Source organism: Apis florea, unplaced genomic scaffold, assembly GCF_048593485.1.
Source record: "Apis florea isolate Af1SG1 unplaced genomic scaffold, ASM4859348v1 contig_2293_pilon, whole genome shotgun sequence".
Classification (NCBI taxonomy): domain Eukaryota; kingdom Metazoa; phylum Arthropoda; class Insecta; order Hymenoptera; family Apidae; genus Apis; species Apis florea.
In genome coordinates, this window is record NW_028256554.1 from 3,280,352 (window position 1) to 3,295,657 (window position 15,306).

Sequence of the window (15,306 nt, forward strand, 5' to 3'; positions counted from 1 at the left end):
GAAAAAAAGAGGGTACGTTCGTTTGCAATAATTAGACGTTTACGCTAGATATTTGTGTTAAGATGTAAAGATTGTTATTTTCTACACCGACTCGTTCTTTTTTTTTTTTTTTTATCCAAACACGCAATTACGAAGTATCGATTATAATTGAAACAATTCATTTCGAACGCTGTGTCCGTCTTAATTTATTGACCTCGTTGAAGAAAGGAGATTCATTTGCAATGATCAGACGTTTCTGTTGAAATTTAAGGATACTTATTTTTTTTAAAAAAGAGACAAATCGCATCTTATTCTTTTTAAAGAATATCGGACACGAAACGACAAAAGCGTCTTGACGGCGCTCGATGACGGAGAAGAAAGTGCGAGGCGAGGGGGAACGGAGACGTGAAATTAGTCGGTGACATAACCAATGAACCATTCGACCGGTTGATTCAATAAATCCGTGCTATGGAGCAGGGTTGCGCGTTGCGACGACGCTTACGATTAATTCGACAGAATTAATGTGAACCGTTGACACTGTGCCGCGAGGTTAAGTCGTTTGGTTAAAACCGTTAAAGCTTGGAGGGGCGGACGAAGCCTCGCCTGGAACTCTGCCAAACGAAATCAGCGAAATCTCGATTCGCGTCGGGGAGGAAAGTCGAAGTTTCGAATCTTTACGAACGAATTCAACGAATCGCCGAACCTCGAGTCGAGCGATTTTTCCAGAGTTGTGCAAGAAACGCGCGGTTAAACTCGCGAAGATTGGCGTAGGCCGCGAGGTCAGTTGATCGCTTATTGACCACTGTTGACTCGTGTTGACACCGCAGACCTTAGATGGATAAATATATCGTCGAGGCGCGGGTCAAGTGGATATCTGCACGGTGTTCGCCCACACCGGGTTGAAAAACTGCCGCGGAACTCTTTGCCCTCGAACACGTTTCGAATATCTTCTCCAACTCCCGTCAAGTACACCCTTTCTGCGCTATCTTTCTAACATTGGAATTAAGATGGGATAGTAATGTTTCAATGGTAACATAGAGAAAAGTTTAATTTAACGAAGAACGTATGCGTTAAATTAAGCAGCTGTAGAAAGAACGATTGTTTATAGAAATATTGGACAGTAATTAGACTTGAAACGATGAGAACAACCAATGATAAATTTCACACTGAAAGCATGAAAGTGTTTTTAAATTGAATTACGAAATTAATTATCGTAATTCATAACGTTACTTTAATTACAATCATTGCAATGTGTAAAACAGATACTTAGATATTGTTTATCTTCCAATAGTTCGGATAAATGGAGTTTTATATAAATATATTTTTCGTAGTAGAAATATCATTTCTTTTCTTTCTGCACCTTTGCAACGAATCCTTAATTAATTTCATGTACAATATCAGATATGCATTAGATATCCTTATAGTAAAATTTCTCAATTAAAGTTGCATTACTTTTCTTATCTTTTTCATTTTTTCCTTTCTTCCTTTTTAGAAGAGCTCGCTAATTTGTTTTTCCTCTCGTACGCTTTTCATTGCTGCATAATAAATATATTTATTTAACAGATATTTTCGCTACGAGGCTAAATGTTCTAACGTTGTCTAATTTTTTTTAATATTATTAAATCTAGATTTTAGGAACTGTAATAAACATAAATATTGTAATTTGTTTTGTATAATACTTTAATACACGTTCGTAATTAGAACAAATATACACTTATAAAAATTGTATTATCGCGAGCAGTTGAGAAAATAAAATCGATACGAAGGCAAGGATGCGTGGTATGTCGCTGCAAAAGAGAACGAGCAAGAAAGCATCAATTTATTTGGATGCTTAGCAAAGAAGAAGCAGCAATTATGATATTTGTCCCCATTAGGTGAATTGGGGTGGCGACTTGCGTGACCCCAACTGATCGCGGCGGTTCGCTAACTCGCACAATGGGCCCGGGGTCAAATAAGACCGTTTCTCTCTCTCTCTCTCTCTCTCTCTCTCTTTCCTCGTTCCTTTTATTTTCCCTTGCGCACGGCCTTAGAAGAAATCTTCGCGTTTCGTGGATCGATTTCGACCCAAGTATCCACAGCATCGTGCGTGTCGAATCGTTATCGAGATAAATTGGGCCGAACGAATCAGCAAGTCGATTAAGTTAATCGTGACGAAGGCAACATGATTTTCAAAATGTACGTGTTTTAATAATTCGAGTTAATTTCGTTTCCGTCATCGATTTAAAAGAATCGAATATAATGATAAAAAAAAAACTCCAAAGATGCTATTTGTTTTCACATAAGATGATTCCTCCTAGCATTTTGTATATATATTTTAAATCATTAATTGTCTTTAAAGAACCTGTCCTGATAGAAAATAAAAAATTGACAATAATCATTGCAAACGTGTTATTTTATGCGTTAGGAACAAAGGAAATTCTCTATAACTTGAATTCATACAACGTGTGTCTATAAGATAATGACGTTACATGAATTAAGGAATAGAAATCTACGTATTCGTATGGTAATTCTCGAAACGGATATCAATAAGGTAACTTGTTTTTATCGTGAAAAATTATATCTCGTGTCAAGAGACGATCTTTCCTATCATCAGTAGCTATTATCTTACTTTTGTTTGATAAATCCAATCCACGATTCGCTATTCGAAAATTCTAAAAGTCTAGAAGTGGTAAAAAATTAGGATCGCTCGAGTTCGATATTCGTTTGCCTATATCACGTGATTATTATTATTAAATTACTTTAAAAAAAATACTTATATACCCATACTTCCTTTCTACAATTCGTTATTAAAATTCTACAATTTTAAAAAAGTACGAAAACTACGATAGCTCGATATTCATTCGTCTGATTATTCGCGCGATTAAATTATACTGTAACAAATACTTATACTGTAGTCCAATTCTGGTTAATCAACGTTCTAAAAGTAGTAAAACCTAATTGCTTTCTACATAATTTCTTACCACAATTTTGAAAGCACAAAAATTAGCTCGAGATAAATGTTCACTCGCATAAATTACGCGATTATTGTTAAATTACTTTAACATAAATTACTTATAACGTAGTCCAATTCTACTTAATTAACATTCTAAAAGTACAAAATCTAATTGCTTTCTATAATTTATTACTACAATTTTGAAAGCACGAAAATTAGCTCGAGATAAATGTTCGTTCGCACAAACTACGTAATTATTATTAAATCACCTTAACAATTACTTATACTATAGTCGCGTTCAACTTTATTAACATTCTATAAGTACAAAATTTAATCGCTTTCTATAATTTGTTACTGCAATGAAGCACAAAAATTACGCTCGAGATAAATGTTCATTCGCATAAATTACCCGCGATTATTGTTAAATTACTTTAACAAATACTTGTATTCTAGTCCCATTAATATTATAAAAGTAATACAGAACCCAATTACTTTCTACAATTTGTTATTAAAATTTTAATTACAAAAAACTCGAGATGAATGTTGGTTCGCCTAAACCACGCGATTTAAATTACTTTAACAAATATTTATATCTAGTCCCGCTCCACGTTAATTCGTTACTAAAATAATTCTAAAATTTCAAGACTGGAACGAAACCTGGTCGCTCTCTACAATTCTAAATTACTAAAATTCGAAAAATTTCGAAAATCACGAATCGGATCGACCTAGGTTCGTTCGCCTAAATCACGCGATTGAATTACTTTTTTTTTTTTTTTTTTTTTTTTTTTCCTACAAAATATATCCACACTTAACACTCGTTTCCACGATTCGTTGCCGAAATTCTAAAAATTGTAAAAAATTGCACGCTCGTTGAAAAGGTGAACGCTCGCCACGATTCATTCTGCGGGGGATTCGATAAAAGGCGGGGTACACGGCGCGAGGCAAGGTTAGCAGAAAAGCAGGAGAACGGTGTTCACGGAGACTGCTCTCCTCGCAAGAATCGAGGAGGGAGAAGATTGGAAAGGAGCCGTGGCCGGAAGAGGAGAGAATGGGGAGAAGGGAGCGAGAGAAGGAGAGGGATAGAGGGAGGAGCGGGAGAGAGAGGAAGTGGAAGAGAGAAGGGTAGAAAACGGTCACGCCCGATTCGTACACCTAACCGGAGAGATACGCGTCTGATTCGTCGGTCGCAATTGGTGGAGGCGGTACAGACAGGTATCCATATCCGGTATGGGTTGGGTTACGGTTCTGCTCTCCAGTTCACCCTCATCCTCTTCCACGTCTTCCTGATACCGATACAAACGCGCGCACACCACCCTACAACTTCCACGCCCTAACTTGGATTCATTCTCGATTTCCCTTGCCGTGCAAACATCACCGTATGTTTTTCGATCGATGGATCGATTACGCTCGAATACGTCGTCTGGACGAGTTTATGCACGACCGATATTTGGAAACATGGGCACGAAACGAAACGTTGAAATATATATTTGAATTTATCGATTCAATCAGGGGGTAGATTAGGGTGTACCGTGCTTCGAAATATCAAAGTTTTTCAAAATGTCGAATGAGAAAAATTTTAATTTCTTTTTATATATATATAAGCAATCTCCGTCCATTTATGTCCGATTTCCTTTTTTGATTATATTCATGAAACATACGTAATCATCGAAATGAATCAAATTCGCGTCAAAGCGAGGAATATATATATCATTTTTGCACGTATAATCTTTATTATATTCGTTTCGAGATCATTTAATATTTTATGGAATTATCGAAATGGTCAAGAAAGGCCCTCGATCCCAGAAACAAAAAGGTATAAAAGAATGCGTAGGTTGGAGATGAATGTAAAATTGAAAGGGTTATTTACAAATTGTATAGCCCGATTCCCATAGCCCCGGTTCATCGAAGTAAAATACGTTTTACCTGTTGATTTACGGTGTTTACACTGATAATCCTTTTATTAACGAATTTCTATTGGTTTCAAACCGAAAGGGTTAAAGGTATGTCTCATCGAACGAAGAAGAGGGTGGAGTACCGTTGTGGTCGCATAGATTAGCATCTGGCCAGCCAACACTCATTAGCGGATTTATTGCCCGGCTCCTCGTTAAAATCCCATTGACTCGTATCCCTTACCACGCCCTTTCACGTCTCCAGGGAAAATTGAACCGAAGTTTCTCTCGGCCGGACATCGTAAGTACTAAATCGGTCAGATCGGCCAAATGTTCTTTGATTCGTTCCAAACAATCCCTCCGAACGAAATCCATCGAATTTCCTTCCCCTCCTGCTGTGAATCCCTTTACTGTACATCCTGATCCAACTTTCAATTCTTCTGTACCTATAATAATATCTATATTTAACACATTTCTTGCATCTACCATTATTTTCGTCCCATTTCTCTCCGTTTTTCGTGCTTTTCCTATATAATCAATCGATACCGTGGAAAATTTCTGATCGAGCGAATGAATCCGGATGAAAATATTCTTATAACGATTCAAAATTTGCAATGATCATCGTCAAATTTTCTCACGACTTAAACAAATTTTATATATTTTCCACGGATAAGAGAAATTAATTCGCGTACGAATGATCCATAAATTAAGAGTGAGGATTGAAACTGTCGAGATTTTAGAGCGAAAACACAGTCGGAACGACTTTAACGGAAGTTTTTAAGGTTAGACCGAGTCGATCGATAATTTATAACCAAGCGATTATACACGGTTTCGTGAACAATAAATTGGACGAGGTGAATGACAGAAGGGAATGTATTTGCGGAAATTATCAAAGATACGGAGAATTTGTCGATTAGACGGATTGTCAGAAATTTTTCAATCTCCGACTATTCACACCATTTACTACAAAACTTTCTTTTCCTTCCTTTAAACAAGTGTGACGTTTGCAACCGCAACAAGATTTATTTCCGTTCACGTTGCTTTCTTTTGGATAACGGTTCTCCTTATTATTGTTGTGGTCAAGTCAACACTTTGTTATTGACGATATGCCAAAATACGCTTAGTTAGATTGTCAAAGATTTCCCTCCCCCGCTTTTTTGCATAACGCAATCCCAAAATTTCACTTCTGAAAATCGTTTTCCAGCATTTGGCAAACAAAGAGCGCGTGACAAAAGATAAATAGATGTCTCTGATAAATAGATCGAAATTTTTCTTAGATTTTTCGTTTCTTTAAAAAAAAATGAAAAGAATTAAATCGCGAAATAATGTGTGCTCAAATTATGTACCCTTTCACTTAAAATGGGATATAAAATTTTGCTCGATAATATGGGTCGAGGGAAGGGATACGATGATGTAAAAGCGAATAGTTTAAAAGGCGGACGAAAAAAAGAAGAAAAAGAAGAAAAAAAAACGTCAGATTTCCAGTTCCAAGGACCCACTTCCTTCCATTCGATTCCTCGTCATTTACGTGGCTGCCGAGGATGACAACTCGACGTTCATGAATACGACATCTCTCGTTTTCTTTTTTTTTTTTTTTTCTTTTTTTTTTCCTTTGAGAGGGGTCGGATAGAGAGAGAGATTGAAGAGACCGGGGGGGGGGGGGGTGATTCCAAGACGGAGCTAAATTTTCACGGTGCCAGGATTTTTCATGCGTTCACTCACGCGTGCACACGTGCGCATTAGATTATTATTTCCATGCTCTTCTTACTCGACGACCACCCTATTATTATTAAAGCGCCACCCATCTCACCCGATCTGGAACACGATTACGTGTTTTCGCCTATGGGTACGCGCCGGTTTCGGCTACAATGCACCATGGTGGTTAGAAAATAAGATCGTTGGGAATTTAAAAGGAGAAAAAAGAAAAGAAAAGAAAAGAGGAGATTAGTTTTGTTGTTGCGATTCGATAAATAAAATTTCTTCGATGCGATACAACGTGTCATCGCAAATATTTCGTTTCTCTCTTTCGTGTATCTCGTTTAGATACGCAGGCTGAAATATAATATAAGATTCTTTCTTTCGCACGAAGTGTATGAGTTAATAAAAAATTAATTTATAGTGGCATCAAAGTTGCAATTAAATGAAACTAAATCGAAGTTAAATCGAATTCAAATATACGTAAGGCGTTGAATTACTATAATAAATTTTCACGGAACGACATATTTGTTACAATTGAATTTCATACAAAGAATATCCTCGGATCGGAGAAATTAATTATCCAAATTATCCATTTAACAGGATTGATGTAATTTTTCAACCAAGATGGAAGTTGGTAAAAAAAGATTAGGAACGATTGATATTTGTATCGAAAGGAGCGTACACGTTTGAGCGTAAAAATCGCGAGTTCAATGAGGTAATTAGTACCGGCGAATAATTCTATTCGCCGCGCGTAATTCCATTAAAGCGATGTTGAGCAGCCAAGAGAGCGTAGCACGTCCCTAAGGAGAACGTTTCGTGAAAGGGACACGATCGGCTACCTGCGAACCCGTAAAGTCCCACGATCGCTGTACTTGAAAAGCCAGGAACCGTGATGAATCATTCAGGTAACTACGCTCACCGAGGCTAACTCGAAAATGGCAACCGAACTGTAAAGGTGTTGATACGAGGATAATTGATTAATTCGAATTCACCGCCACGATGGAGAATCATGCGCGATTGAACACGTACGTAACGTTTCTACCTAAACACATCCCCAAGTTAAATTTGAATTAAAGAGTTCCATTGCTGAAGTGGGTAAGACTTCGTTTGATGGAAAGACGAACACTCGATCCTTAACACGCGTTTGATCCTCGGTCTAACCGAGGTTGGATTATTTTCTGGAGATTTTCTTCTTCGAGTGAAAAATCGTTTGAAAAGAAACCCAAAATTTTCATCTTAATTTATAAAACGTCACGTTTTCAACAGTGCTTAAGACACCTCGATTAAATTTGGATTAAATTTTCCATCCTGAATCGTAAGCCTTCGATGGAAAGATGAAGATTCGATCCTTGATCTAACTGAGATTGAATTATTTGAGAGATTTCTTTCGAGTGAAAAATCGTTCGAAAAGAAATCCAAAATTTTCATTTTAATTTATAGAGCGTGAAGAATTTTTAAAATCTACTTCTAAGTAATATGGTAAAAAAAAAGTTTACTTTTTACCAATAGAAAAAGAATAGGATATTTTTGAAGAATCGCAAGATGCGTAAAAATCTAGAATTTCGACGCTTCGACAAAGCTTAAAGTTCGAATCGATTCAACGAGATTAGATTGGTTAAATCTTTTCTAATCGCTCTGCGTGATCCTTTTCACGTGGTTTTCGCGTAAACCTCGTACAAAAGATAATCCATTATATTGGAGGAAAGATGGATGGAGGCATAGGACGATTTCCTTGCTGTTCACGTGGCTTCAAAAAGAGCGAAGAAAATACCGTGTGTCTGTAATCAATCCTTCGAACCCTTCAAAAAAATCCGATTTTTATCCAATAAAAATACACACTTTCGCGTAGAAGAAGAAGAAAAAAAAAAGAAACTTGGCAAGATTGCCAGTAGTTGAATTGACGTGCAATCAAAATTACGTGCAATATTTACTCGGGAAACGATTCAAACGTCTTGTGAATTTAAAGAGCAACGAAATTATCGTGTATTTCTTTGACGTGTATTTTATTGTGTGTTTTCCTGTTCTGATACTTATATTACACTTTGTAATTTGTAAGCTGTCGTGATAGTAACGCGCGTACATCATTTTCGATACACCCCCAATTTTTTAACAAATCATGGAGTGCAAAACGGAGGGTTCTTTTTAAAATGAATAAAACATTTTCCCGTTTCACGTTTCCTTTAAACAGGTGTGCATCCACTTATATCTATATATCTATATATATATATATATATCCAAACAGGGAAAATGAATCATCAATTCGGGACGAAGTAATACGAAACGGATAAATATTTAACGAAGGAGAAATGCATTCGAGTGATATATTACGCGAAACGTCTCGAATCCTGTCACTTTCCAAGCTTATTTATATTTAAAAGCCTCGTTATTCGCTTCAACCGATTCACTCACATCTTTTTTTCTTCACATCTTTCAAAGCAACAAGTTACGTTAAGTTTTCAGGATAGAATATTTCATCAAAATTATTCAATAAATGGATTATAAATTATTTCAAATTTTCAAACTTTATATATCACAATATCTCTGTATTATATATATATAGGAACAATTATGCATTGTTCCTATCTCCATTCAAAATTGTCCTCTACATCCTTTCAAATTTTCAAATTTTATATATCACAATATCTCTGTATTTTTATATATATATATATATAGGAACAATTATGCATTGTTCCTATCTCCATTCAAAATTGTCCTCTACATCCTTTCACTCTTTACTTTCAAATTTTGTCAACGAAACCATCCGGTAACGAGGAGAAATAAACAATTGCAAACCAATTTCACTATCCATCCAACGTTTCTATCCTGCTCTTCTATCCCTTATTTGCCAACTTTTGACTTCGCGGATACCATCTGTCCCCACTTACATATACCCGTGGGTCGCGCGGACCTTCTGGGAGACGTGGCAGGGCGCAGTTTGTGTCCCACACACACACACACACACTCACGCACGAATGTACAACTGCAAGCGTGCGTATATGTATGATTTAATGTTGTCCCCCCTCCTCTCGGTCGGTACACAGTCGAGGTTAACACTTCCTAGGGAACCCTAGCGAAAGAGATGGGTTGAATACGCTGGAACGGGGGGTGAGGGACACTTTTGTGTTACACTTACATATTTATCGTCTAACAAATAGGCGTTTGGTGTTATGATACCGCGGAGCTACACCACGGACTGGTTCGCACCGCGTTATATGTATATTCGCTATACCGATAGATCACAGGGAGGGAACAGCTGTCCCCGTTTTATTGCCTCTTTCTCTTCGATTTATTTATTTTTTTTTTCTCTTTTCCTTTTTCTTTTCCTTTTCGGTCTCTCGTTCCTTTTGGAAGACGCGGAAGCTCTCGTATAATACAACTCGTGAGATATCTGTGAGTTGTGTAATTAGAGAAGTTGAGTTATCCTTTGAATTTAGGCAGGGGATATACATTCGAATGTGTTTTTAATTATTTCGTAAATTTGATAAAATTGTATATCGACGACAAAGATGCGCAATAAGATTTCTCAAGTTTGGAATATACGAAAGTGTTAGATTCGTAGATCATTTTCGAGAGTCAGATTATTTGATGGGAAAAAAATATTCGTATATAGTCGTACTATAGAATGGCGTTGCGAGATTGAATAATTAAATAACGGTAAAGAAGAAAATATCAATTAAAAATCTACCCTATTTTAATCTGCTAGTGTTGTGCTATTGTGTGTTGCATGTTGGTGTAACTATAGAATGTTGATAGAACGCAACATTTGATTAAGCGTACTTTACCTCAGTGACACATTTATATCTAGTTAGTTCGAAACACCGATGTCGTCATCTTTAAGTTTTCATACACGTGTGGCATGACTTGCACGCGTGATCGATACAATACGCTTTTACTTTTCCGAGTTTTATCAGCCAGTTTCATCGATCGATTTCGATGAAGTTTCTATCAAATTTATCGGATTAAGCAATTAAGTTAAATCGCGTATTTAACATTTAAGTAGCACGGATACACGGAGAATTATATCGAACAATATTCTCGATCGAAATTCCTGAAAACATTGAAATTAGATCAAATTTTCAATTTCGTTTTGTTTTTTCACGATCGTATAAAACGAAGCGTAATAATGCATTTATCTGCATGGTATAATGAATTTGTTTTGATCGTTCGAAACAATTTCTTTCGTGTACCAACAAATGCCCGTGAACTTTTTATCCGTATCGATCAAACGTGACTCTATAGCACGGGTATAGAACTGGCACGTTTTTATCTACTACTAAAGTTTGCAAATAATTGCAATACCGTATGATGAATGTTTTTCGTAAATATTTGATAAAAAAAAAAAAAAGAGAGACACATGTGCGGAAATATTACGCAAAAAGTTATTGATCTTTTTTCTTTTTATTGTATTCTTTGCGAAAAATATTACGGAATAATATTCGACGCGTCGTGTAAAAAAAAAACTATTTTTCAATCAAGTTCCGCTAAGCCAAAGGAAGGAGGGAATCTGCGCAATCAGATTTCTTTTAATTAATTTATCACTCTAATAGATCCTTTGATCGGTCGAACGTACCACCAAGTTTTATCAATTCTTAATGTGTTAAGATCCTTACGTTCCTTACGATTAATTATTCACGATATCTCTCATTAATATTTCGTGTATATGTATCGCGATCGATGATGAAAGAAGCGGAGCGTGCACACATGTAACCGCTCCAGCCTGTCATTAGAAACGCGGTAGAAACGCATCTACCACAGTTTCGTGCAACGGAGAGGCGGTGATTCCCCGTGTGCTTCGACTGTGGGAGAGCCCTCACCTGTCTTCACCATCGAAACGTTCGTTCGGCTAATGATGGCTCATCTCCGACTCCGGATCAACTCGTTATTAAGGAGGTCGGATGGAATCGAGTAAATATCTAATACGATAATGAGACAACAATTTTTATCATAATTTCCTTATATTTTTCGCGCAAATGGAATATTAATAGCCGAATGTTGGATTGGCTTGGACAATTTTTCGAACGAAGTGTTAAAAAATTTTAACGAGCAAAAAAGAGAAGAAGAAGAAGAAGAAGAAGAAGAAGCAGGGGATAAAAATAAATAAAGTTGGAAGAAAGTTTGTTTCGAATCGATGACGTTTAGCATTAAGAATGGCCGCCTAGTTTATGGAGCAGCCTATATAAGGGAAGGAGGAATATATACGTTGATCCACGGGGTCCACCGAATAAAGACATCAATTACGAATTAACGGCCAGAAAGGGCGGATGGCACGCATTCTTTTCGGTTAGCTTCATAAATCCAAGTTCAGGATTCGGCACGGTTCACGACCGCGGCCGCCTTTTTTTCGGAGTTAATAACATCTCTATCAGCGAGAGGAACCGGTAAGATGCGCGAGGATCCTGGCAAAGCGGTATCCTTTGCATCATTTAATATTTAAAAACAAGCCATAAATATGTCGCCTCCGCGTGCTGGTCGTTTAAAACGCGACCGGCTGGATTATGGGTGAGGAGGAGGCGCGTCCCAGTGGCCGCCACCAGAAACATCTCTTAAAAGCAAGACGGATGCTATGTTGAAACGAGCGAAGTGTTAATGACATTGCTCTGTCGTCGCCACGCTTTCGCGAAATTCATTTTCCCCGCCATCTTCTTTTCCAGATGTATAATTTTTCAATACGAAAAGAAATCGAGCAATTTTAAAACTCCACTATCCTTTTATAATATCTATATAATTTTATATAATTGAATTTTGACCAGTCTGTTAATAAAAATTGGTTAAAGATTAAAAATTCGTAAGATCGATCAGAGTTCAAGATTTACAAAACTCCAGTTCGATGATATAACAAAATATCGAAAGATATAAAAAAACCTGTTTTTACCATATTACGCGTTATATTCTCGAGAGTCAAATGAAGACATCAATTTGTTGTTTTTTTCATATATATAAACGGGGGGAGTATAAAAAGTGGGGATCCGTTCCGCGCACCCCGTTGCAAATGGTGGAATTATTTAGTGTTGGAAAACCGTGTATGGACTGTACCCACCGTGAAACCGCCCCGCCTAAACACCGCGTTAACCGATGATTTACGAGGCGCTAGTTTTCCCTGACCCTGTTCCCCCGACAACCCTTGCCAAACCCATAACCCTGTCCTGCTCCAGATCTAGTTATGCGACTATTGTCCCTCGTGTCATTCCGCGCGCATGCCTCATGCTTGCCTCGTTCCAGGCCAAACGTTTTTTTAACAATTACACGTCTCTCTTTCCCTTTAAATTGTTTCAACGAAACGTTGTCGTTTCATTACCAAGTTCTTTCTTCGACGAAACCTTAAAATTATGGAACGGCGCCGTTCAAAGTGTGATGCAAACTGGAAGGAAGGAAAATACAACGTTTTAATTTATTACTGGCCTTAGAAGAGGCCTTTTTGAAGCATTGAAGGACGAGATGAACAGATAGAGCAGTGAAACTGTATAAATATATATTTTATAACGAATAGGTACGCGTTAATAAAGTGGGCTGCAATTTTAGTTCTAGGAAGATACGACCACAAGATTCAAATCTCAACAGCTGTTCTATGTATTTTAATATTCCACTTGATTTCTTGTAAAAAAAAAAAAAAAAGAAAGAAAGATACGTGTGTATATATTGTACGAGGTTGTAACGGAGGACTTAAGGAACGTTGTATTGCGCAAACTCGCGCAATAATAGAATAGATAGTAATCGAGATATTGGGAGGATGAAAAGAAAAGAAGCGCAGGGACGGGTAGAAAATAAAAGTGCACCGTGAAAAGAGCAGCATTGAATCATAAGAAACCGGGGTCGGATGCTCCTGTCGGTTAGTGTTACCATTATGTCGCCATTATATTATACTTTGTATTATAGTGTATACCTGCAATTTTCGACGCTTATCTAAGGATTCGATCGTCTTAACTTGGCAGTCGAGTTCCCTCACACGAAAGATACGAAACTGGCCTTTATTAAATGGCCATCGTGTAATCGTATAATCGTATAATCGTAAAAAAAGAAACACGCGACTTTCCCTCCCAACATTTTAACAAATCTTTCCTTTCTTCCGATTTCGTTGTCGATCGAGATATATTTTTAATGAAAAATTTTTAACGGAAATCATTGCATTCGTCAAATTCATTGCCCACCAGGCAAACGATAGGATCGTTCTCGTATCCCTTCCCCCGTACTCGAGTTTTCAAAGCGAAGAGATAAGACATCGATAAAGCACACACATCGTTTTCGATTACATTCCCTAACGTCGAGCGTTGGGACGAGCGACACATGTCTTTCTCCTCTCTTTTCCCATTTTTTATCTCGGTGAATTTTTGTGCTTTATCTCTGCCCACGAAAAATCACGATCGTTTGTACGAACCATTATCTTTGCATACATCGATATCTTCAAAATCTTTTATTTCTTGCAGCAGATCGCGACGCTCTTTCGTTTCTCCATCTTAAAAACGACGCGTTGCTCGTCGAGAGGCAGGTAAGGAGGAAGTATCGAACGCGATCAAGCGAGTGGAAATAATTGGGAATTGACGACGTAAGCTGCGAACTGTCTCATAAAATACGGAACGACAATGCGAGCAACGTGGCGGATAATACAACGTATCTACGAGGTCGTAAACTCTATCCTCCTATCGTATGTTTCTACCTCGTTCCCTTCGACGAAACGAAAACAAACTATTGGAATCGTAGTTTACGAGACTTTGTCCTTTTGTCTCCGTCATCCCTCCATTTTTAAGGATGTGCGCGATAATCCCCTTCGAAGAAGTAACGATTCAAGAGCGAGTTTGCGTCGATAAACACGCAAAAAACAATCCCATTAACGCAAAAGTGTAACGTAATACTTTCTGTCACGTTTGCTCACGTTTGTCAAGCATTTTCGCGTGGAGACGAAGAAAAGGCTTCCTCTGTTTGTTTTAACGGACGAAAGCGCGTTGGGAACGTGGGGAGGGAGGGAGGGTGTTACCCTGTCTTGATTCGAGACGGACAGAAAGACAACCTAGAATTAACTCATTCCACCCCATCATGATTACAATTCGATTCGAGGATAGCCACCATTTCGCGCTTAGAAATTGAATAGAGGCGGGCAGGAAACGCGGCCACGCTACTCGCTTCTTTGCTCACACGTATTTTAACAAGTAAACCACTTTTGAAAGAGTCTCGCCTCGTTATCCTGACACCCGTATCCGTTCCCCGTTCCCCCTCGCCAAATATCGCTTAATTTTCAATCTCCACTATCGTTGCGCTTTTTCTTTCTTTTTTTTTTTTTTTCCTTTTTTCTCTCCAGAAATTAACACAAAAGTTTTTCCTCTCCGCAGTGCGCGATATTTTTGTAAAAATTTTTTTCTCCCCTTGATTACGAGTAGTCTCCGTACTTCGTGAAAATATTCTATACACACTTTTCTTTCCTCTCTGGATAAAATTTAATTTCACGGTCCTCACCTTCGTTCGAGGGAAAAAAAAAAAAAGAAAAAGAAAAATTCAAACATACAACGCACATACGTGAAATAACAAGTGGAAAAATGGAGTTAAATAGGACTAGCTTAATCACTCGGCCGCTCTTACAATAAGTTGTCAAGTTTGATAGGTGCGCCCTATTAATTTGTACGTTGGTTACGCGCGCGGGTGGCCACCAGTCCATTTTGTCAGCGGTGCGTTTCATATTAATGCTTTCTGGACACGCGGGAGGAGGGGGGGAAGCCCACGAGAGGATCCTTTCTTTCTCCCAGCTGCGAGGGGCGAGGGCGCTAACGGCTCGATTCTTCGAGCCTCTCTATAGAGAGGCGAGACACGGGTTTATTACGT

At 37.8% G+C, this 15,306-nt stretch overlaps 1 long non-coding RNA gene across 1 annotated transcript; it reads right to left on the reverse strand.

The window, feature by feature from the left end:
- Positions 1–4,841: 4,841 nt before the first annotated feature.
- Positions 4,842–5,599, reverse strand: LOC147658247 (uncharacterized). The gene is made up of 2 exons (XR_015290899.1): positions 5,347–5,599; positions 4,842–5,246 (listed from the first exon to the last, which is right to left on the reverse strand). It is a non-coding gene; the product is annotated as an uncharacterized LOC147658247 (long non-coding RNA).
- Positions 5,600–15,306: the final 9,707 nt, after the last annotated feature.